The sequence below is a fragment of the Corvus moneduloides genome, chromosome 12, assembly GCF_009650955.1.
Source record: "Corvus moneduloides isolate bCorMon1 chromosome 12, bCorMon1.pri, whole genome shotgun sequence".
NCBI classification, from domain to species: Eukaryota; Metazoa; Chordata; class Aves; order Passeriformes; family Corvidae; genus Corvus; species Corvus moneduloides.
In genome coordinates this window covers 21,149,665-21,170,552 of record NC_045487.1, presented here as the reverse complement: position 1 = coordinate 21,170,552, position 20,888 = coordinate 21,149,665, and the positions used below count along the sequence as shown (strand labels likewise).

Here is a 20,888-nt window from a genome sequence, read left to right as displayed (position 1 = left end):
AGTACAAACTCGTGTGGATCCCTGAATGAGCTAACTCTTATCTGTTGTGGTGGAATTCCGAACACAATAGACGCACACTGCCTAAAACTTCTTGTCTCAGGCACTTGATAACATTCTCGGCATAAACTGCCTTGCTCGTCTACATTCCAAGTTCCCCTAGTAAGCTCTTCCCCACAGCCCCCACAGCACAAGCGCAAGCACAAGCTATTATAACAGCATAAACAATTTTTGCAGTGATTAGCATGCACACTTGATGACTGTTCCCAGACTCCGAGTGGTCGTCCAAATGTGAGGTCGTTGGCCACCAAGCAAGGGTTCACTTCCCAAAGGTTGGGAACATCTGCTGTGTGTGCCACATCCTGGCTCAGTTGGTCACGCACTCACTGGAGCCGCTTTTGTCGACAGCAGGACTGGGAGCAGGCTTGGTCCATCAGGTAGGAACCCATATTGGTCCGGTATCTGTAGAAACACAGCTATAACCTCGACCATTAAATAACAATGGAGCTGGCCCCCCCCATTGTCCCGTCCGTGGGTCTTTATAACAAATTTGTACCCCTGAGGTGGCTTGTAACCTAATATGGCTGTTATGTGTGACTACAGGGGGCTGTTCGGCATCTCCTGCCAAACTCAACAAATTTAGAGTGAACAGTACCTGTTGCAGCCTAATTACAGGATCCGTTTGCTCAGTACCCTTCTGTTTAGCTAAATACTCCTTGATTGTCCGATGGGCCCGTTCTACAATAGCCTGTCCTGTAGACACATGGGGAATGCCGGTACTATGCTTAACACCCCATAGCTGTAAAAATTTCTGCACTCGACCCCCCACGTAAGCTGGCCCATTATCAGTCTTTAAGGAGTCTGGTACACCCATGATGGCAAAACATTCAGTTAGGTGGCGAATCACATGGATTGCCTTCTCTCCTGACTGTGCGGTAGCCCATTATCATTTTAGAAAAGGGATCTACAGTGACATGCACGTATTTTAAACGCCCAAATTCAGGCACATGTGTGACATCCATCTGCCACAGTTTGCACACCTGCAGCCCTCTTGGGTTCACTCTGAGGCCTAAACTTGAGCCGTGCTGGCTGCACTGTGGGCAGGCCCTCACAATCCCGTGTGCATCAGTGTTGGTAACGCGGAACTGTCTTTGCAAGGCCTTTGCGGATTGGTGGAACATAGCATGACTGTTATGGGCTGCTGCAAAAGAGTCCTGAAGTGCCTTCAATAGCGAGCTAACCAAGGCATCGGCTCAGGTATTGCCTTCACCTAATCCTCAGTCAGAGAGGTGACTTCTGATGTGCAGTATGCTGCATGGCTCAGTCCGATCATACTTGCTGCACTTCAAAGAACAACTGTCCAAGTCGTGGGTTGGTGGGTGGTTTAATCAAAGCATCCTTGATTCTCATCACTACATCCACCACGTATAATGAATTGGATACCACATTCAATGGTTCTGTTCTCCACTGTATTAGTGCCCACGCTACTGCAGCTAATTCAAGTGTCTGTAACGAGTCCTGATCAGTTCCATACAGCAGGTGATGCTTCCATATGGTCCCCTCTAGCCACGTGCAGGCAGCTTTTCTACTTTGTTTGCCTGCATCAGTAAATACCGTACATCCCTCTACAGGACGCTTGGACACCTTTGCAGTCTCAAGCCACAGTTGTTTTCCTAACATTTGGAGTCGTGCATCCTTTGGGTATTGGTCAATAACATCTCTGGGGTAGGCCAGGAATGCCACTTGTAGCGGTTCAGAGTGTTGTAACATCCCTTCTTTCGACTCTGCTTTCAGAGGTAAAGCTATGAATGCAGGTTCCATAGCACCAGTTTTAAGAGTCCTAGTCCTGGCTTTGTGAATCAAGTGGGCAATTGCCGCTGTTCTGGCCCAAATGCTCATTGGAGGCATGTGCGACATAAACACCCATTCCAATAGGGCAAATTTGTCATCTGGAGTTTTCGGTCGCTTTGTTGTTGCTTTGTCGGGTGCTTGTGTTTGTTGTTGTTGTCGCTGCAGCCTGGCACTACAGATTGTGTTATCAACAGGGTCGTTTTCCCCCTTTTCTTTTTGCCAGGCTGGCCATTGACAGAGCATTGCAAAAGGGGAAACCTCTTGGTTAAATACAAGCACCCCTATGGGTTCGTCTGGGAAGCAGCAATCAGCAAAGGCACCTGTTATCTTGTTCCCAAGATGCTGCAAACAGCAGCGCTGGTCGTCGCTAAGCTGGACAGGGCATTGAGGAGAGGTACTGTGTAATAGGGGCATTAGTGGAGCTATTTCATCATTCTGGAGCCCTGTTATGTTGCGGACCCATTGTAAGTCACCAATTAAAGTCTGAGCATTGTGTAGGCTGGTGACATCAGTGGCAAGAGTCACTTTTTGAGGGCGTACAGAGCTAGAGGTAAGCACCCATCCCAAATACTTCCAGGGGCTTGATTGTTTCACTTTTTCTGGTGCCACTATAAGATCTCTGTTCTGTAGCAATCGAGTGATGTAAGAAACATCTTCATCAGTAAAGGGTCGTTGCCGACAAAACAGAATATCGTCCATATAATGGTAGATGATGGTGGCAGAAAAGTGCTCTCAAACTGGTTCCAACGCCCAATGCACGTATAACTGACACATAGTGGGAGAGTTTTTCATGCCTTGAGGCAGGATGATCCATTCATATCTTTCTGTTGGGGCGCTTTTGTTGACAGAGGGCACTGTGAAAGCAAAGTGCACAGTATCTTCAGATCGTAAGGGAATAGTGAAAAAACAGTCCTTAAGATCAAGAACCAAAATTTCCCAGTGTCGAGGCAACATAGTAGGAGATGGCATGCCAGGCTGGAGGGCGCCCATAGGCCCCATTTGTTCATTTACTGCTCGTAGATCATGCAAAAGGCGCCACCTTCCAGATTTTTTGGGAATTACAAAGATGGGTGTATTCCATGGACTGATGGAGGGCTTTATGTGGCCTGCTTGCAATTGTTCATGTATCAGGTGCTTAGCAATCTGGAGCCGCTCTTCATTTAAAGGCCACTGCTCTACCCATACAAATTTATCAGTTTTCCATGGAATTCTTGGGGTAGGCATCTGTTCTGCAGTGGCTGCACCTAAAAAGGTGTTGGCACATTTAATGTGGCCCCTGTCTGGCTGAGGATGTCTCGTCCGATGAGACCTCCCAAGCCCCCTGGAAGGGTCATGACATATGGGCAAAGAGTAATTTCTTGCCCTTCTGGCAACTTTATTTTATTGCTTGCAAACTGCGCATGGGGGTGGTTCCTCCCCCTACACCTTGTACTGCATCAATTGCAGGGCACAGAGACCACCGTCGAGTCCACTTGTCTCTGCTGATGATCGTAACATCAGCACCTGTATCCATCATTGCAGTAATTTTATGTGCCTCGGTGTCATTTAACATGGTAATAGTGACCATGGGCCGAAGTTTCATTTGCTGTACAAAATTGACCACTGTTTCCCCAGTGGACCCAAAGCCACGGTCTTTGCGATAAGGATGAGTATGAATTTCTTCTCCTGTGGGCTTGTCTATAAACATGAGCTGAGCAATCCGTTTTCCGCTTTAATGGTAAGAGGGGGAAACAAGGTATAAGCGCAAATTATAATTTCTCCAGTGTAATCAGCATCAATGACCCCTGGTAAGACTATTAGTACAGCAAGTCCTGTTGATGATCTCCCTAATAGCAATGCTCCAAATGAACTGTCCATGTGTACCACGGGGCCAAAAACACCTGGGAATTTTGTGGACAGTGCTGTCCTTTAAGGTGATATTCACTGCTGCTGCCAAATCGACTCCCAGGCTTCCCCTGGTGGTGGGGGGGGAAAGGTCTTGGACACTGATGCCTGGCCGACTACTTGTGTCTGGGCGTGGTAAGGCCTCGCGCTGGATTTCCTGGTTTTTGACCTCTTGCATACGGTTGTAGAATGGATATCCTTTTGGCATTGGTCACACCATACAGCCACCTTGCAAATGCGACGAAAATGTCCTTTTCGGCCACAGCGAAAGCAAGTTCCTGACTCTTCTCCTTGTGATTTAATGCCCATCTTTGTAACTGTAGTGGCCAGGAGCTTTGTAGCAGGTTTTATGGCCTCTGCTACTATACCGGCCATAACTTGTCCTTGTTGTTGTTGTACCGCTCGATTGGCTAGCTCGAGCATATCACTTACTTCCGCACCCCTTGGAAGGGTGGCGAGAACACGTTTCGTATTCAAATGCCAACAACTTAAACATACTCTGCTTTGCGTCCTCTGTCATATCTGATTGGCTGGCCAAAGCTTGCCAAAGCCTATCGATGAAATGCAAGTATCCTTCAGAATGGCCTTGTCGGATGGTGGCGAAGCTGGGTTGAGGCCGGGAATCAGGTACTGCACTGAAGGCTTGGCGGGCAAGCTGCGCTGACAGATGATGTATGGGCAACGGGTATTGAAGCTGCACTTGTAAATGTCCATATACTCCAGACCCGGTCAACATGTCTGGGTTAATACCGTATAGAGGTTCATTCTGCTGTTGCGGACGATTGGCCTCCATCTGTGCTAGTCTTTTCCACTCTCGCTCCCAGTGAAGGAACTGGGAAGGTGTCAACAGAAGCCTTGCCAGGTTAGTGCTGTCTATAGGAGAGTTGGTATCTGCTGTAAAAATCCAATCTAAGGCCATGCGGGTGGCCTCAGATTTTATTCCATGATCTGTTACAGGCTTCTTGGCTTGTTGTAAAATTTTCCAGCAATGCTGCTCATATCGTCGTTCACCATTCTGGAATATGATGGGGCAGGCAATTTGCCCTGCCGCTTCCCAGTCTCCCTCCAGGATAGCATCTTTTATAATTCCAGACCACCTCTGTCCCAATCGAGAAGTAGTGGGAGCGCCCATGACATAGGGTGGAGGTGGTACGTTATCAAAGTCGGGAGGTGGAGCGGAGGGCTCTACTTGAGCCCATTCCTGTAGTTGCAGGGCTGTCTGGGCCACACCCTTTCGGGACTTTGTGGGACCCTGTTGTGGCTCGTGCTTCCGATGGAGCTTTTCTTCCATAGAAGACAGAGCACAATCAAAGTGTGGTTTCATTTGATGCATTGCCTCTTCTACTTGATGAGCCCATCTTTCCAATGCTTGTGGGTTCACGCAAGATCCTGGGGGATGAGCAGGTAGCTCATTTGTTGCCTCTGTCATTGGTATGTCATCATCTGGCAGAGGAACAGTCTGTGGCTCTGGCCAAAAAACAGTCTGTGGCAGAGAAGCAGTCTGTGGTCCGGGATGAATCTCTGCTGGCAGCGGGGGTGGAGGGGGTGGGCAAGCAGGGTAGAGGCGCGGTTGACAAGAAGGACCGCCCATTGCTCCGCCCATTGACTGGTTGACTGTAACTTCCGCGTTTGCCTTCAGTTTGCTCTGAGGCGCGGTGGCGGTAACTTCCTCTTTTGGCTCTGATTGCAAGAGCTCTTTCTCCTGCTCCCGCAGGAGCTCACTGACAGTCTCAAAGTGCTTCTCTGCTTTCTGCCCTTTTATCACGCTTGGGCTTTTAAACAGTCCACTCAGCCCCCTGCACTGCGTTGTTTGGGCAGGAGTGACAACCCCAGCCGGTGTTGCAATTGCCTCCACTGCAGCCGCAGCTAGTTTTGATTCGGCTTGCATATTTTTCAAGGTATTTATAACAGTTCTCCAGGTGGCCCCTAAGTTTGTCATTTCTTTGCCTTTTCCCTGGATAGTACAGTCTCACAGGTGATCCCCTACTTCCCTCCACTTGGCTGCATCGAAGAGGAGGGGGGGACTTGCAAATGTCCATGCTCCTGTGCCCATAAAACAAGCTTATTTAGATCCTTTTCCTTGGCCTCCTCCCCTCGCTTAGCGAGGATACTACGGAGTAATTTCTGTGCTGCCGCAAACTCTAAATCCATGCTAGCAGGGTATCACAGAGGGAAGGTAGCGACCCTTCTTACTGGCCTGACCGACGTCCTTTGACTCACAGTCGACACTCTCCACCCACAGTGTCTCTGTTGCTCGTCATCATCACCCTTCTTTCGGTGATCAGCGAGCGTATCTTCCTCTGAGGAACGGTCCCTGGTCGGGCGCCAGAAATAGCCCGAGATCTGCCGGAATGAACCACGCTTCTCATAGAGATACGATGGAACTCCGTTTATTCTATTGTCAGTCCCATAGTTATACTCTAATTCTCCAAGCACGCGTAAGCAAGCTCCATACTATTGGATTACAGCTACTGTTCACGCGGCCTTTAATAGCAAGTGATTGGCTACAGATTAATATGCACACGACTAACTAACATAAGTCTTTCTCTCTCTGTGGTCAGCATCCCCCTCTGCAACATCCTGTTGGCTTGCCACATCAGCATTGCTCCTCTCTTTTTTCCCTAGTCAAGGACAGTTCATTAATATAGCTTGGATTGTGAATGTATACATGTCCCTGTTCACTCAGCCATTTTTCTACAAAACTCCAAGCACACTTTCATCCTACCAAGATATTCGCACCAGGACTCATGATGTAATTGGTGCCTGAATGGATATTTGTGTCCTTTTCCTAGGCCTTCCCTACACCAAGAACTTTCGCCTCACTAACACCTCTTCGGCGTCCCTGACATTCAAGCTCTGCATTCCGGACAATGGTTCAGGGCCTGTTGTTACCTGCTATGACCAAATGCACAACAATACTGACCCACCCTGGAGGAAGGGAATTCATTTTTATGTGGAGCCAAAGGAGTTTACAATGACTCCCAGCCAAGGGACCATCCTCCCCAGGGACACCAGGATATTGAGGTATGGGAAGAGCCCAGCTGGTGGGGCTGAAACTTCACTGGAGTGTCGGAGGGCTTTAGCTCTGCCAGCTTTGAGCATCGTGTGTGTGAGAGACCTGTGTGGATACAAAAATGCTGCTAGCAAGAATTTTCTTGCTATTTTCTAAGTCTGTGAGAGACTTTTCTCTCTCACAGAAGATAGTAGCAGAGTTCTATAAACAATGAAACACCTGCAACCTTGAGAAGCCTTGTTTATACTATAGTAGAAAAATATTTTGACAATGGATGTTTTAGGATTCTAGACAATCATCCCCAAGGGGTGGCTGATCCCTTGTCCAATTAGACTATGAAGAAAAAAGTCTATAAAAGGGTTTGTAAAATAATTAAAGAGATCAATCTTGCTGCACAATTCCTGCCTGCTGGATTTTCTCTCCTCCTCCCTACGGCTGCGGGACACAGTAATATTTTACGGCATTAATAGACCTGCACCGATGTGAGGCCTCTGTTAGCTGGGTTACTGGGGATGCTCCTGAAGGAGCTGTTTTGTCTCCAAAATCACAAGCTGAAACCGTGTACCAGATGATCAGTACAGAAGCCATTCTTGTGCTTTTGAGAGAGATTTCTTTGATTGAAAGGGGGCAGAGGAAGGATGAGGACAGGAGGAGGCTGTTAGAGAGATGTCACTGTATAAAGCAGTTTGCTTTTCTTCCTGGTCTCATTTCTCCTCTCCTGGGGAGCAGATGAGTTGTGTTCACTGCAGGGATCTCCAGGGGAGACAGAAAAAACTCTGCAGCCATGAACTGCCCAGCACCTGCTGGGCCACACTTTGCCCTCAATTTCTTGCTGTAAAGTTCTGTTCAAATCAGAAGACTTCCTCTGCATTTATGTCATTGCAGTCAGAAGAAAAATTGGCCCCTTAATTTGAATACAGTGGTGCATAGAGCTTTACTCTAATGTTTCAATTTAGCTGACCTATGCCCTGATAGAAGGGTGTGTTTAACAAATCCGGTATTGCCAGAAGGCTTGTGTTACTCCCAGAGACTGTGCTCTACACATGGACCAGCAGAAGAATTAAGGCAAAATCCTCCCCTTCCTTGCCATGAAACAAGAACTGGAGGACACCACACGTGGGCAATGAGCTTTTGTAAGGAAGAATTTACTGCTCTTCTCTTCCACCAGGTGACCCTGTGTTCCAACACCGTGATGGAATACTACCGGTATATCCTGGTGGTCATGGAGGGTGTTGGTGAGGGAGTGTTGGCACTGAACGTCACGGGCAGGTATCAGCATTTCCCTGGCCTCCCCCAGTGTCTTGGGGTGACCTTATGATGTGTATCCCATATCGCTGCCTATGCCCAGAAATTAATTCCTGTGCCTTTCTGTGCCTCTAAACTGAGCCTGAGAGGGGCAAGGAAAAAAACTGAGCAAAACTTTTTCAAAGCAGTTTGCAGCTTGTTCAAGGTCACACACAGATAGCAATTTGTTTCCCAGCTGCGGCAGGGAATGGGGGAGCACCCGGCTTGCTGCTCCCAGGACAGTTTTTTTTTTTGGCTGGTGGTTCAGCTGCTTTGTTCTCCGGAGAGAGACAGAGAGTTGAATTTTTCCTTCCCTGGAATTTCGGATTTTCTCCCTTTTCTACTGGACTGCTTGATTGCTTTAACATCAGAGCACATCAGGAGGACTTTCCACCGGGCACAGAGGGCCTGGCCCTGGGCCAAGCCCCAGCTCCGAGGAGACCAAAGGGAGGACTCTTAACACTTTACCAGGTTTTTCCTCCACAGTGAAAGATTTTATTATTTAGCATTATTTTCCTTTCCTGTGTGTCTGTTAAATAAATGGTTTTATCTGCTTCACTTTCCTTCGAGGAAAATTTTTTTTTTCCCCGACCCTGGTGGGGGAGAGGTGATTGTGCCTTCTCTCAGAGGATATATTTCTAAATTTGGCCAAACTGGAACAGGTTGCTACCCACAGCAGGGGTATATGATCTACTTGGTGGCAAGTACAGTGGTCAGTTCGGTCTTGCCCTCTGTTTCCTCGTCACTTCCTTTTCACTGATTTCCAGGCAAATTGCTTTTGACACTTCTTAATTGTAGCTTTCCACCGTTCCTCAGGTATCTCCCATTCAACAGGCACTAGTAATTCCCATCCACAAAGCAGGGTTACTATTTCAGCTGTTCTTTGCTCTACCTGGATGGGGAATAGATTTGGCATTCGACACTTCATGCAATGGGAGTGTCGTTTTAGTGAACTACAATACCAATAGTTTTCACAGTCTAGACATTTACAGTTAACCCAGCTAGCATGTCCAGTATTGGGGTGAATCAGACAGGGTATATGGTATGGCACTGTTGGAGGTAGCAATTCCTCCTCCTTTTTAAATGAATCACAGGCTAAGGCCAAAATATGAGAACTCTCAGACCGAAATAGTCCTGATCCTCCTGTTTGGAGTGGAAGTATTCCTCCCCAAGAGGGGTACCGGAGGTGTCTCAGGACTGGTCCAGGCAACACTTGAAACCACTGATATAAGCTTGGCTTTATTTCCCAATCAGGTGTGGTTCTTGGTGTATCCCTTGGATCATTTGGGTTTTCCCAGTGCATTACCCCCCAGTTCCCACTTAAGAGTTAACTTGGTATCACCAGGCGTAGATGTTATAGTCCACTCCTTAGGTTCTTCCATGGGTCCTTTGATTCTGCTGGCGTGGATCCACCCTCGCTCCTTGGTCCAGATTGCTGCCTCAGTCATCAGTAGCAGCTGAAAAGGACCTTCCCCTTGTGGAGTTAAGGATTGCTCTTTCCATGTTTTTACTAGTACCCACTCCCCTGGATGGATATTGTGGATTTTAAAGTCTAAAGATGTGGTTTGAGGGATTATCCCTTTCAACCTCAAATCTTCAAGAGTCCTTGCAATTGTGTTGACATATTACTCCTTTAACACTCATTTCCCCTAATTCATAGGTAGCAGTTTCATTTTGGGTGGCCAGAAAGGGTAACCCAAACATCATTTTGTAAGGTGACACTCCCAGGTCTGACCTGGGTTGTGTCCGAACCCTCAATAAAGCCAGAGGTAGGCCTTTTACCCACGACATTTGAGTTTCATTAGTTTAGTTAAGGTTCTCTTTAAAGTTTGGTTCATCCTCTCTACCTGTCCTGAACTCTGTGGCTGCCATGGGGTATGTAGTTCCCACTTTATTCCCAAGGCTTGAGTTAGTTGATGTAGAACTTTTGATGTAAAGTGTGTCCCTCTATCTGAGCCTATCCTATTAATCATTCCATACCTGGGAATAACTTGTTCTAAGAGGGTTTTTTGTTGCTGCCTGTTCTGAGCTTCCCCTCCCCCTCCCCAAGACACGTGCCTCTGCCATGTGCCCTGAGCTCCTTTGTTCTAAGCGCGGGCAAAACCAAATGTAACTCAAACTCTTTAGCAGTGTCTGATTGGCCGGTCACCCCGGGTCCGCCCCCAGTCCTCCCCTTTCCCCTTCTCCGAACAGAAGAGACGATCAAGGGAGGCCCCGCCCTCTCTTGGCTCTGCTACCCTTTCTGCGAGCGTCCCTTGTCTGTTTCTTTTGAAAGCTTCTAACTGTGGGAGATTGAGCAAGCAGAGAGCTATATTTCTCTCTCTTTGCTTCTGCTGGTGGTATTTGCTTTGCAGCTGATACAGTTACCGATTTTAGAGCTACTAAAGTGCTAGATTGCCCGTGCTACCTCTCTGGGTTGCTCGAGGCTTTCTAAGGCATTAAACCACTAGCCTAGCCAGTAAAAAGCTGAAAAGATACCTCCTCATTTACATACTACATTGGCTGTGGCTCTGACAGTGGGAACAGCTTCCACCCAATGGGTAAGATGGTCTGTTATTACTAACAAGAATTTTCACCTCTGTACTTGGGTGAGTTCGGTAAAGTCCACTTAGATACTTAGAAAGGGTTGAAGAGCTAACTCACGACCTCCTGGAGTTGTTTTTCTCATCACCTTTTTATTTACTTTTTGGCAAATCATACATCTTTCAGTTATTTGTTTAGCTAACCCGTAAGTTCCAATGCACCCATAATTCCTTAGAAAGTGATCACACAAAGCCTTGGTACCCCAATGAGTTTTTGATGCATGTTTTCTAATATTTTTCTGGTGAGTGATTTATTAAGTAACTGCCTTCCGTCAGGAAGTTTCCATTTTCCACATTCGTCTGGCTTTCCCCGTATCTTACTTAATTCTTTTTCCTTGGTTTCACTAAATTTTGGAGTCTCCAATTTTTTGTTCTTTGAGGTCAAAATTAGCATAACCCTTTTTATCCCGTTTTCTGCAGCATCCTTATCTTCTTGATCTGCCAAATTATTTCCTCTTATTTCTGAGGTCATTCGTTTTTGGTGTCCTTTAATATGTACTACAGCTATCTCTTCAGGTAATTTTAATTCCTCTAAAACCTCTAAAATAAGTCCTTCATGTATCAACCCCTTTCCCTTTGAATTAAGTAATCCCCTTTCTTCCCAAATTTTCCCAAAGGTGTGTACTACTCCAAAAGCATACTTTGAATCAGTATCTATTGTTCCCTTCTTGTGTGCTAAATATTCCAGTGCCCTTTTTAGGGCATATAATTCACAAGTATGAGCTGACCAGTTTGAGGGTAATTTTCCTTTTTCAATGGTTTGCATAGTTCCCCCATCAACTTAAGCATATCCTGACATTCTTTTTCCTTGTACACATCTGGAAGAACCGTCTACATATATTATTTCTCCTTCTGAAAGGGCTTGTTCCTCAAGATCTTCTTGAACTTTGGTTTGGTATCGCAGAATTTCTAAGCAGTTGTGTGTCAGGTTATCTTTCAGCTCTCCACATAAGAATTGAGCTGGATTTAGACTATTGCTTACTTCCAGTGTCAAATCATCACTATCTATCAGAATTGCTTCATTTTTTAGCATCCTAGAGTCTGTTAACCATTTTTCAACTTTCTGGTTTAGCACATTTCGAATTGCATGAGGTGTGTACTCTATCAGCTTGCTCCCAAAAAGTAAGCTTATGACTTTCTTCTCCCAAGATTGCAGTAGCTGCTATAGCTTGAATACATATTGGCCGGCCATGGCTTACTGGATCTAACATCTTTGACAAGTAAGCTATTGGTCTCTTCACTCCTCCTCAGTCATGGACCAGAACTCCATGAGCTACTCCATTTTCCACATTCACATACAGATGAAAGAGTTTTTCTAATGAGGGTAAGCTTAAAGCTGGTACTGAGGCGAGTTTTAATTTCAGTTCCTCTAATTTACCGTTACCCTCTTTGGTCCATTTTGTATCATCTCCTTCTGTCAACTTTTCATACAGAAATTTTACAGCTAGTGTGGATCCTTCAATCCATAGTCTACAATATCCCAATAATCCAAGTAGCTTTCTAATTTCTCTCTTTGAAGAGGGAGGGGGAAGGGATAGAATTCCTTCGATTCTCTCAGGGTTTAATTCTCTACTTCCCTTGCTTATTAAGTGACCAAGATATTTTATTTCTGATTCTACAAATTGCAGTTTCCCTTTTGATACTCTTAACCCCTTTTCTCCAAGAAAATTCAGAAGTTTTATCGTTGCTTCTCTGACTTCACTTTCAGCTTCCCCAGATAATAAGAGATCATCCACATACTGGATAATTTGTATTTCTGGTGGAGTAGGGAAGGTTTGTAATATTGTTTCTAAAGCTTGTCCAAATAGGTTTGGAAATTCTGTAAATCCCTGTGGTAATCTTGTCCATCTCAGTTGCTGCTTTCTCCCAGGATTTGGATCCTCCCATTCAAAGGCGAAAATATCTCGGCTTTCTTCAGCCAGTGGGCAGGTCCAGAAAGCATCCTTTAAATCCACTGCACTAAACCAGTGGTGCTGGGGTGGGACTTTACTCAGGAGAATATAGGGATTGGGTACCACAGGATAACGAGCCCGAGTCCTCTCATTAACTTCCCGTAAGTCTTGCACTAATCTATAAGTGCCATCAGACTTTATCACTGGTAGAATAGGAGTGTTATGAGGAGACATACAAGGTTCTAATGTCCCATCCTTTATTAGTCCCTCTATTACTGGTTTTAAGCCTTCTTGTCCTTCTAAGGATATAGGGTACTGATGTACAGGTATGGGACATTCTTCTTTCTCAATTGTGACCCTTATGGGGTCAATGTCCAGTCCTCCTCTATTCCCTTCTCCAGCCCAAACCTCCTTGTTAATTTTTTTTTTCATCTTCTTGACCAAGTTTTAAAATTCTAGCCATCATTTTCCCTTCTTCTGGTATAACTCCTATTCCCAACTCCACCTGTAAATCCCTCCCTAATAAATTACTACCTGCCCCAGGGACTAATAAAACATCCCCCATCCAAATTCTGGTTTCCCCTTCGATTACCACGTCTTTTATGACAGGAACTGTAAAACTTTCTCCTTTTGCCCCTGTTACTTTTACGGTATCTTTACTTATACTATAACCTTTTGGAGTATTCACTAGGCAGGTTCTTTCAGCCCCTGTATCAACCACAAATTCTAACTCCTCCTCCTGGGGACCGACTTTTAAAGTTATCACAGGCTCTAGATGGTATTTGTCCCCCAGAAAATAGAGCCAGTGACATCCCTATTCCTCGTCTGGGCCTATTTCTCAGAAGATTTTCACATCCCTCTTTAAGTGAGGGCATTCTCTTCTAAAATGCCCTTCCTCTCCACAGTAATAGCAAGCAGTTTTAGAATACTCCTGAGTTTTTGTTTGTACTGAGTTCCTGTTTTTCCCCTTTTCTCCTTTTCTAAAGCCTGAATTTCTAGGAGTGGTATTCAGAGACCTCAGATTCCTTTGAAAGTTACTTTCTCTCATAGTGGCTACCATAATTTTGGCTTCTACTTTGGCTTTTTCTTCATCCCTCCTGACATAAACTTTTTGAGCCTCTTTTAATAAGTCGTTTAATGATCCTTGTGCCAGTCTTCCAAATTTTCTAGTTTCTTCCTAATATCTGGCCAAGCATGAGTGACAAAATTGACTCTTAATAAAGCCTGCCCAGTTACTGTCTTGGGACCTATCCCAGAAAATTGTTCCATATTTCTCCTAAGTCTCTCTAACCATTCAGTTGGAGACTCTTCCTTTGCCTGTTGCCCTTCAAAAGCCCTTTTTAAATTCTGCCCTCGAGGTGCTGCCTCTTTCATTCCTTTGATTATTAGATTACAGTAATCATTCATATTCCTTCGCCCAGCCTCTTCATTGTGGTTCCAAGCAGGAGGTGTCAATGGCATCTTCTGGTCCCCTGGCAGTCCCTGCTGGTTTTCTCTTTCCCAAATTCTCATACCTGCAACTCTAATAATTTCTTGTTCCTGTTGAGAAAATAATATTTTCGTTATTGCTTGCATCTCTTCCCAGCTGAAAATGTTTGGGCCTAAACATTGATCTAATTGTTCAGCTCTACCCACAGGATCGTCTAATAATCCTTTGACCTCCTTTTTAAAATTTCTAACCTCTGAAGAAGTGAGGGGGACGTTTACAAATCTTGTTCCCCCAGCTCCCATTGGAACTTCCCTTAAAGGGAACAAATGGACCTCCCCATCCCAATTCTTGTGTCCTTTTTCTCTTATGATACTTCTTTCCTGTCTTGGGAGGGTGTCGGGAGAGGGCTGTTCTGTAACTGAGCTCCCAGTACTTTGGTGTTTAGATTCCTCTTTAAGAGGAACAGCAGAAGCAGTCGTTGCCAGGGGAACGGTGCAGGAGAGGGATGGGGGGTAGGAAATGGGAATCCTGTCCGAGGCTGATTCCTCCAGGAGTGGGGGGGCATAGGCAGGGACTGCCACCGGAACCGCCAAGGGGACAAGTTCTTCCAGCGGATACCAGAGTTTGGCGTGGACTCTCTGCACGGATCCACAGCAGCCACGGCGGCAGGACTCTGTGCTGCCGGCGAACCCAGGGCAGCCCGCGGGGCCGAAGCCAGGTTCCATGGAGCAGTGGCAGACAACACAGTGGGGGCAGGGGCTGGTGGAAGGGCTGCGGACATCAGAATCGGGGCCGGAGCCGGGACCAGGGTGGCGGGGGACCCCAAAAGCAGTGGGCTGGGCTCCCACAGGACCCGCAAATGCAGCCTGGACTGCATGGATTCAGGGGACAGCAGCATCTACAGGAGCTGTGCAGGGATGCGCAGATGCCGAAAGAGACTCTGGGACAGATGGACACGCTCCAGCAGGCTCAGCCTCCCACGCTGGGGCAGGGAAAGAGCGTGAGGGGACCCCCGCTGCAGAGGAAGGAGCGGCAGAGAAAGTGATCCCTAGGGACTCCAAGGGAACCCCCCTGGTGTTACCAGCCTCTAACCCCGTCTCACATTCGGGAGTTGTGTTATGTAACGGAGCGATTCTTGATAACTTTGTTGCACTGTGTAGCCCAGAGCTTCAGAACACTGGGTGGAAGGAGTGGTATTTCTCCCCAGCTCCCTTCTGGAGACTTTGCTACGCCAACAAAGGATCACTGAATGCTCGTAGCACCTCCTGTCCAGCAAGGGAGGGTTCTCCCTGCACTTGTGCACCCCAATACGATATATTTTTGTCAGCTCTGAATTTTCCCTTCTCCACCTTTCAGGATGACAAAAAAGCCTGACTTTGTCTCTTAGCTTTCCTGCTCATTCACAACTGAAAGCTGTTGACATCCTGGACTTGCTCCTGTGGTGTTGGGCCCATTGTGCCCCTCCCAAATATCTTCCTCTACCCTAAAAACAACTGATAGAGATGGAAAGTGCAGTAACCAGTCTAGTTACAGGAACAGGCCCGGGTGCCAGCTACAAATCTGTGCTACCTTCCATCTACTGCCCTGACCTACCGAAACAGGGGCTGGTAAAAAAAGGGTTTTTTCATAAATGCGCCTGCTCTTTCATTTTTCTTTTCTCTTCTGAGGGCTGCCAACCATCTTGTGCCCTGAATGGGTCTCCAAGTCTCTACCCAAAGTCCTGACCTGAGCTATGATGCTTCCAGCCAGGACCCCACCGTGAGGGGATGGCGAGAGTCCTGTGTGTCAGCCCTGGTCTGGAGGCTGAGCTGGGGGTGACAATTATCCCTTTTCCAATGGCCTGTGAGCGGTGACTGCCAATTCTCCAAGGGCCGTGGCACGTTTCCTCCAGGAGCGGGAGGTCCATTGTTACAAAGCTTCCATTTTTACAGAGGAAACATCTTCAGTTTCATTTTCTCCCTGTACTGGAAGAATAAACATCACTTACAGCTACTATTGTAAATAAACCAAAAGCATTTCAGACAGATTTGTTAAGTAGAAGCTTCTACTCCTCAAGGCACAGCCCCACTCTTTTTACAAGGTTTCCATTGAATGCAGTGTGGAATCTGCTCAAGTAGGAACTGCTGGGTGATGCTTATTGAGATTTATTTTTTCTTTAGGATGCGACTGTCTCCAAACTGGAGGATATTTAACAAACAGTAAGTAAATGGGTGTTGTCTCATTTAAGGTATGGAATGGCAGAGCAATGCAAAGAACTGGTAGAAGCAGGATATGATGTTCGCCAACCAGACAAAGAAAATGTGACTCTTCTTCAGTGGGCAGCAACAAACAGCAGACAGGAGCTGGTGAAGTAAGCCGGGAGTCCCTGTGACAGTAACACAGCGTATTCTGCCACTGTTACCTATAATCGCTTTGTTGCTTTTGGACTTCAAGACAGAGGAATGCACTGCCTGAGAAGAAAAGGGCAGACAGCCCAGTTTCTTTAGACGTGAAATCATGTAGTACATGAAATCATGAAATGTTCCCGGGTTTGTTTTTTTTTAACAAAGTGTCCTGTTTTAAAAGTTAAATGTCTGCTAAGGAAGGTGGGAACCTTCCTGGAATGGCAAGAAGACTGCTCTCTCCAAATAATTATAACTTCGAAAATTATGGGGCTTTAAAAATGCAGGAAAGGAGTAGCAGTTCTTTAGTACAGAATATGCACAGAACAAACCCCAGCACACGCACAGGAGGTTCCCCCGGCGAGGGCCGTGTTTGCCCTTTGCTGCAGTTACGGCCACGCCCGGCAGGGGCCGCTGGCGGCTGCGGCGGGCGCGGGGCGGGGCCGGGATCCCGCGCGGCCGGCAGGGGGCGGGGCCGGGGGCACTCGCGGCCGGCAGGGGGCGCTCCGCTGCACACTTGGCCCCTCAGCGGGGCGGGGGCAGCGGCGGCTCGGACACAACGGAGCGAAGGGAGCGATTCCCCGGGCACTCAGGGGACGGCGGACACAGCCCCGGCTCCAGGCGGCACACCATGCATGTCTGTGCATTCCCGAGCGGCAGGGAGGCAGGGAAAGCAGGCACATTCGATCACACTGCCGAATTGCAGCGTAGCAAAGTCCCGAAGCCTAATGCACAAAAGCTCCCGCAGCAACCACGCCCCGATCCGCCGGCAGAAGGGAAGCAGGCAGTTTTACACCGCAGTCACTGAATTCCAGGATTCCCATAAGTCTCGCGCAGACCTTTTGCACGATGTGCGACTGCCTGGGCAGCCTTTAAAAACACCTGCCCTAAAGCAAAGCCCTCCATCCTCCCCAAGGTTTCCCGGCTGCCAAATCCTAAAGTTACAGTGACAATCTTCTTGGCGCAAAAGATCATGGGATAGATACCTTATGGTTAGGAATCCCCCCCAAGCCGGTGTCCTTCCAGGGAGTTGGAGAGAGAGGGAAGGTCCTCCCCGAGCCTCCTTTTCTCCAGGCTGAGCCCCCCCATCTCCCTCAGCCGCTTCTCCTCAGACTTGTGCTCCAGAGCCTGCCCCAGCTCGATTCCCTTCTCTGGACACGCTCCAGCACCTCAAAGTCTTTCTTGCAGTGAGGGACCCAAAACTGACCCCACCATTCAAGGTGGGGCCTCAGCGGTGCCCAAAACAGGGGGACGGACAGTCATTGCCCTGGTCCTGCTGGCCGCACTGTTGCTGACCCAGGCCAGGATGCCAATGTCCTTCTTGGCCACCTGGGCACACCTGGGCTCATGTTCAGCAGCTCTTGGCCACCACCCCCAGGTCTTTTTCTGCGGGGCCATTGGAAATTGCACAGAACGGTCAGTGCAATGGGGGGAGTTCAGTAACAACTCCAGACAGCCCAGTCTAATTCAGGGACTCTGTGGCCGCTTTGCTAACAAGTCAAGGCGGCCCAGTTCCCTTTAAGGGCTCTGTGGCCGCCTAAAGTAACCAGCCCGTAGCGCTGCAGGGGGACGTTGCGAGCCAAGTGCAGGTGTAAACTATGTCCTTGGACACCAATTCCCACTCTTCCAGAACGTTTGGGTTTCTGCAGTGATCCCTCCTGCCCGGTGGCCGAAGCGCCTTCTGCGCGCCCGCGTTGCCGGCCGTGCTGGCGGCACAGCCGCGGAGGAACGGCCGCTCCGCGCGGGCCCCGCGGCCGCCGCTCCCCAGGGCACGGCCGAGCGCACCGCGCGCGCAGCGGGACGGGGGGCAGAGGCTGCGTTGCTCGCGCTGCTCGGCTCGCGGGCGGAGCGCGCGCCACCAATGGGGAGCCGCGGGACGGGCGGGGCTCGGCGGGGATTGGCCGGGGCCGCGGGGCGGGGGCGGGGCCCGGAGGGGCCGGTGCCGCTGAGGGGCCGTGGGGGCGGCAGAGCGGGAGCGGCGGCGGCGGGGCGGGCGCGGGGGGCGGGTTCGGGTTCTGGTTCTGGTTCTGGTGGAGGAGTGACCCCCCCGGCGAGGGAGTGACCGGCCCCCGGCGGGGGACTGACAGAGTCCCCGTGGGGGAGTGGCCCCGGGAGTGTGGGTGGGTGCGTTCTTTCCTTGCCGTGGGTGGGATCGGGCCTGGAAGGGAGCCAGCCGTGTGGGCAGAGGGGAGCGGCGAGCCGCCTTCCCCTCACATCGCTTCTGAAAAGAAGCCTACGGGCTACTAGAGGGAGTGGCCTTCAAATGGGACAGTGGGGACTCGGATTACATATTAAATCTTTTCGCTGTTGGGGTGGTCAGGCGTTGGCACAGGTTGCCCAGGGAGGTGGTGGTTGCAGAGGGTACGGTCAGGCTCAGTCAATGTCCAGATAATGGATCAGGGTGGCAGCGATGAGGCACGTCGAGCCGGGAAGTCAGTCCGTAGTCCAGATTATAGGATGATGATCTTTACCATAAGAAGTGTTTGATCAGCCCGAAAGAAAGCTGTAGTGCATGTTGCACAGAGAGAATCAGGTGTTGCTGAGTAAGTCATTCTCCATTCCCACTGAATTTTTACTTGGATAGGATTCTGTCTTGTTTTCTGTGATGTAAATGACATATATGGAGCAAAGAGTTTGGGCAAAAGCATCCAATTGACAAGGTCCAGTACAGGTAATATTATAGCAGTAACAATTTCTCAAATTGAGAAAGGCAGTTAAGTTTATAGGACATTATTTCCAGAGGTTTATGAGAATGTGGTGAAACTTGTTTTTTCCTTTTGCCTGTATGTGTAAGTAATAAGCCATATATTATCTATGCATCTTAAAAGAAATTTCCAGTTAGCAGGAAGTTTAATGGATCACTTTGATATCATTGCAGTGCTCCAAGCAGTGTCCCACTAATATCACCCTTGAAAACTGGAATGTGAAGGACCAACAGCTTGCTCATCTTCATGCCTGGGTCACTTTGTTGCATGCATGGCAGTACTGTTAAATTTGTTTCTTCCAGAATAAAAAAAAATAAAAAAAAAAAAAAAAAATTGGAGGATTGTTGGAGGTATGTATTGGATTAACTTTTGTCCTGATATTGCCTATTTATTGCTACTCTGTGGTCAATATCACCTCTCAAGTTTGAAGATCACCTCTCAAATCTCTGTAATATGCTGGGAATTTCAAATATAGAAGTGTCAGTATTTGAAAAATATTGGGTTAAATAAAATCTAATGGGAAAACACAGCCAAAGCTTCTGGTAATTACTTGGAGCAGTAACCAAGTTGTTTGGTTGGATTATTGTAAGAAGAAAAGTTACAAATGCTCACTTGAAGAGGGCACAAGAGGCTGAGCAACTCCCAGACTGCCTTAGATCTACCTAAGGAAAAAAAAATCCATGCCAGTGTTGTAGTGTATAACCTTTATGGATTGTCAGCATTCCATTTCCGGATGGAATGGAGTGGGGAGAGGGGAACTTGCAATACCTCTGGGAAGGGAGGATGCCTTCCCACCTGGGAAAGCTCTGTCACAAATGGCATTGCTGAGCTCAGGGCTCCATCTCTGCAGCATAAGGGTGGTTGCAAAGGAATGGGATTGCTCGGTTCCAGTTTCACTCTGACAGTGAGAATGTCAACAGGAGAATGTGCTGTTGCCTCCTGGTGGTAGCCAAACTATTTCCTGCTCTTACTTAGCAGTCTAAGGTTCTGATTACCTGTTAACCTAGAGCTGCACTGCCTCAGTTGGTTCTATTCCATAATGCAGAGCCTTCGCTCAAGGTTAGAAGTGATGTGCAGTTGAAGATAAAACTGTAATAGCATATTTTTTCTGCTTTATTTCATACAGGATAAAGTCTCAATGTGTGCATCAAATCAAAAGCTGGCTTTACTTTTAGATGATGGATACAGATCTATGTTATGGCTACTGGACAGGTAATGAAACTATTTTTTAAAAATTATGCTATCCAAACTTTAAAAATATTTTTTCCATTAAAAATGCAAAAAATTTTTGCCATCCGAGGTAACGTAAAATACGTGTTTTATCATCTTCCTGTAGTATAAATCAAAACAACAAAAACTCTCTAAGAAGTATATGTTGCACCAGCTACATCTCTATAAAGTAGCCTGGAAAGATTGGGGAATCAGTACAAGAATAAACCAAAGGAAAGGTCTTCTGAGCAGAGGAAGTGAAAACAGGAAACAGATGAGTTCCAAAGGGAAAAAATATTAAAGAGAGAAACACTTGCCAATGTTTTTGCAAAAATAAAAAAGGACAAATATGTGTGGTTGCATCTTGTAGCTAGAGGATCTTGAGAATTGTATATTTTAAAATTCTAATCTGGACAGAGACGATGTGTAATCCAGGTTATGAACTAATAAGAGTTGTAAGAGTTATGAGGAATAGTCACGATAAGAGTTGTGAGAATGAGCTTCAACAAACTCTGTGTCCACTATAAAAGAGTTACAAAAGAGATGATGTATTCATAGCTGGCATAGAGCAGTCAAGTTATGAAACCTTTCTTGTTTAAGCAGGATAGAGAAAAGAGGAGGCCTCCAGTAAGGCACTCCCACAACCCAGAGGCAGAGCAGC

The 20,888-nt window shown here is 47.4% G+C and overlaps 1 long non-coding RNA gene across 1 annotated transcript; it reads left to right on the top strand.

Moving 5' to 3' along the window:
- The first annotated feature begins 18,412 nt into the window (after nucleotides 1-18,412).
- LOC116449918 lies at nucleotides 18,413-20,888 on the top strand. Its single transcript, XR_004242588.1, has 3 exons — nucleotides 18,413-18,433; nucleotides 20,145-20,230; nucleotides 20,828-20,888. It is a non-coding gene; the product is annotated as an uncharacterized LOC116449918 (long non-coding RNA).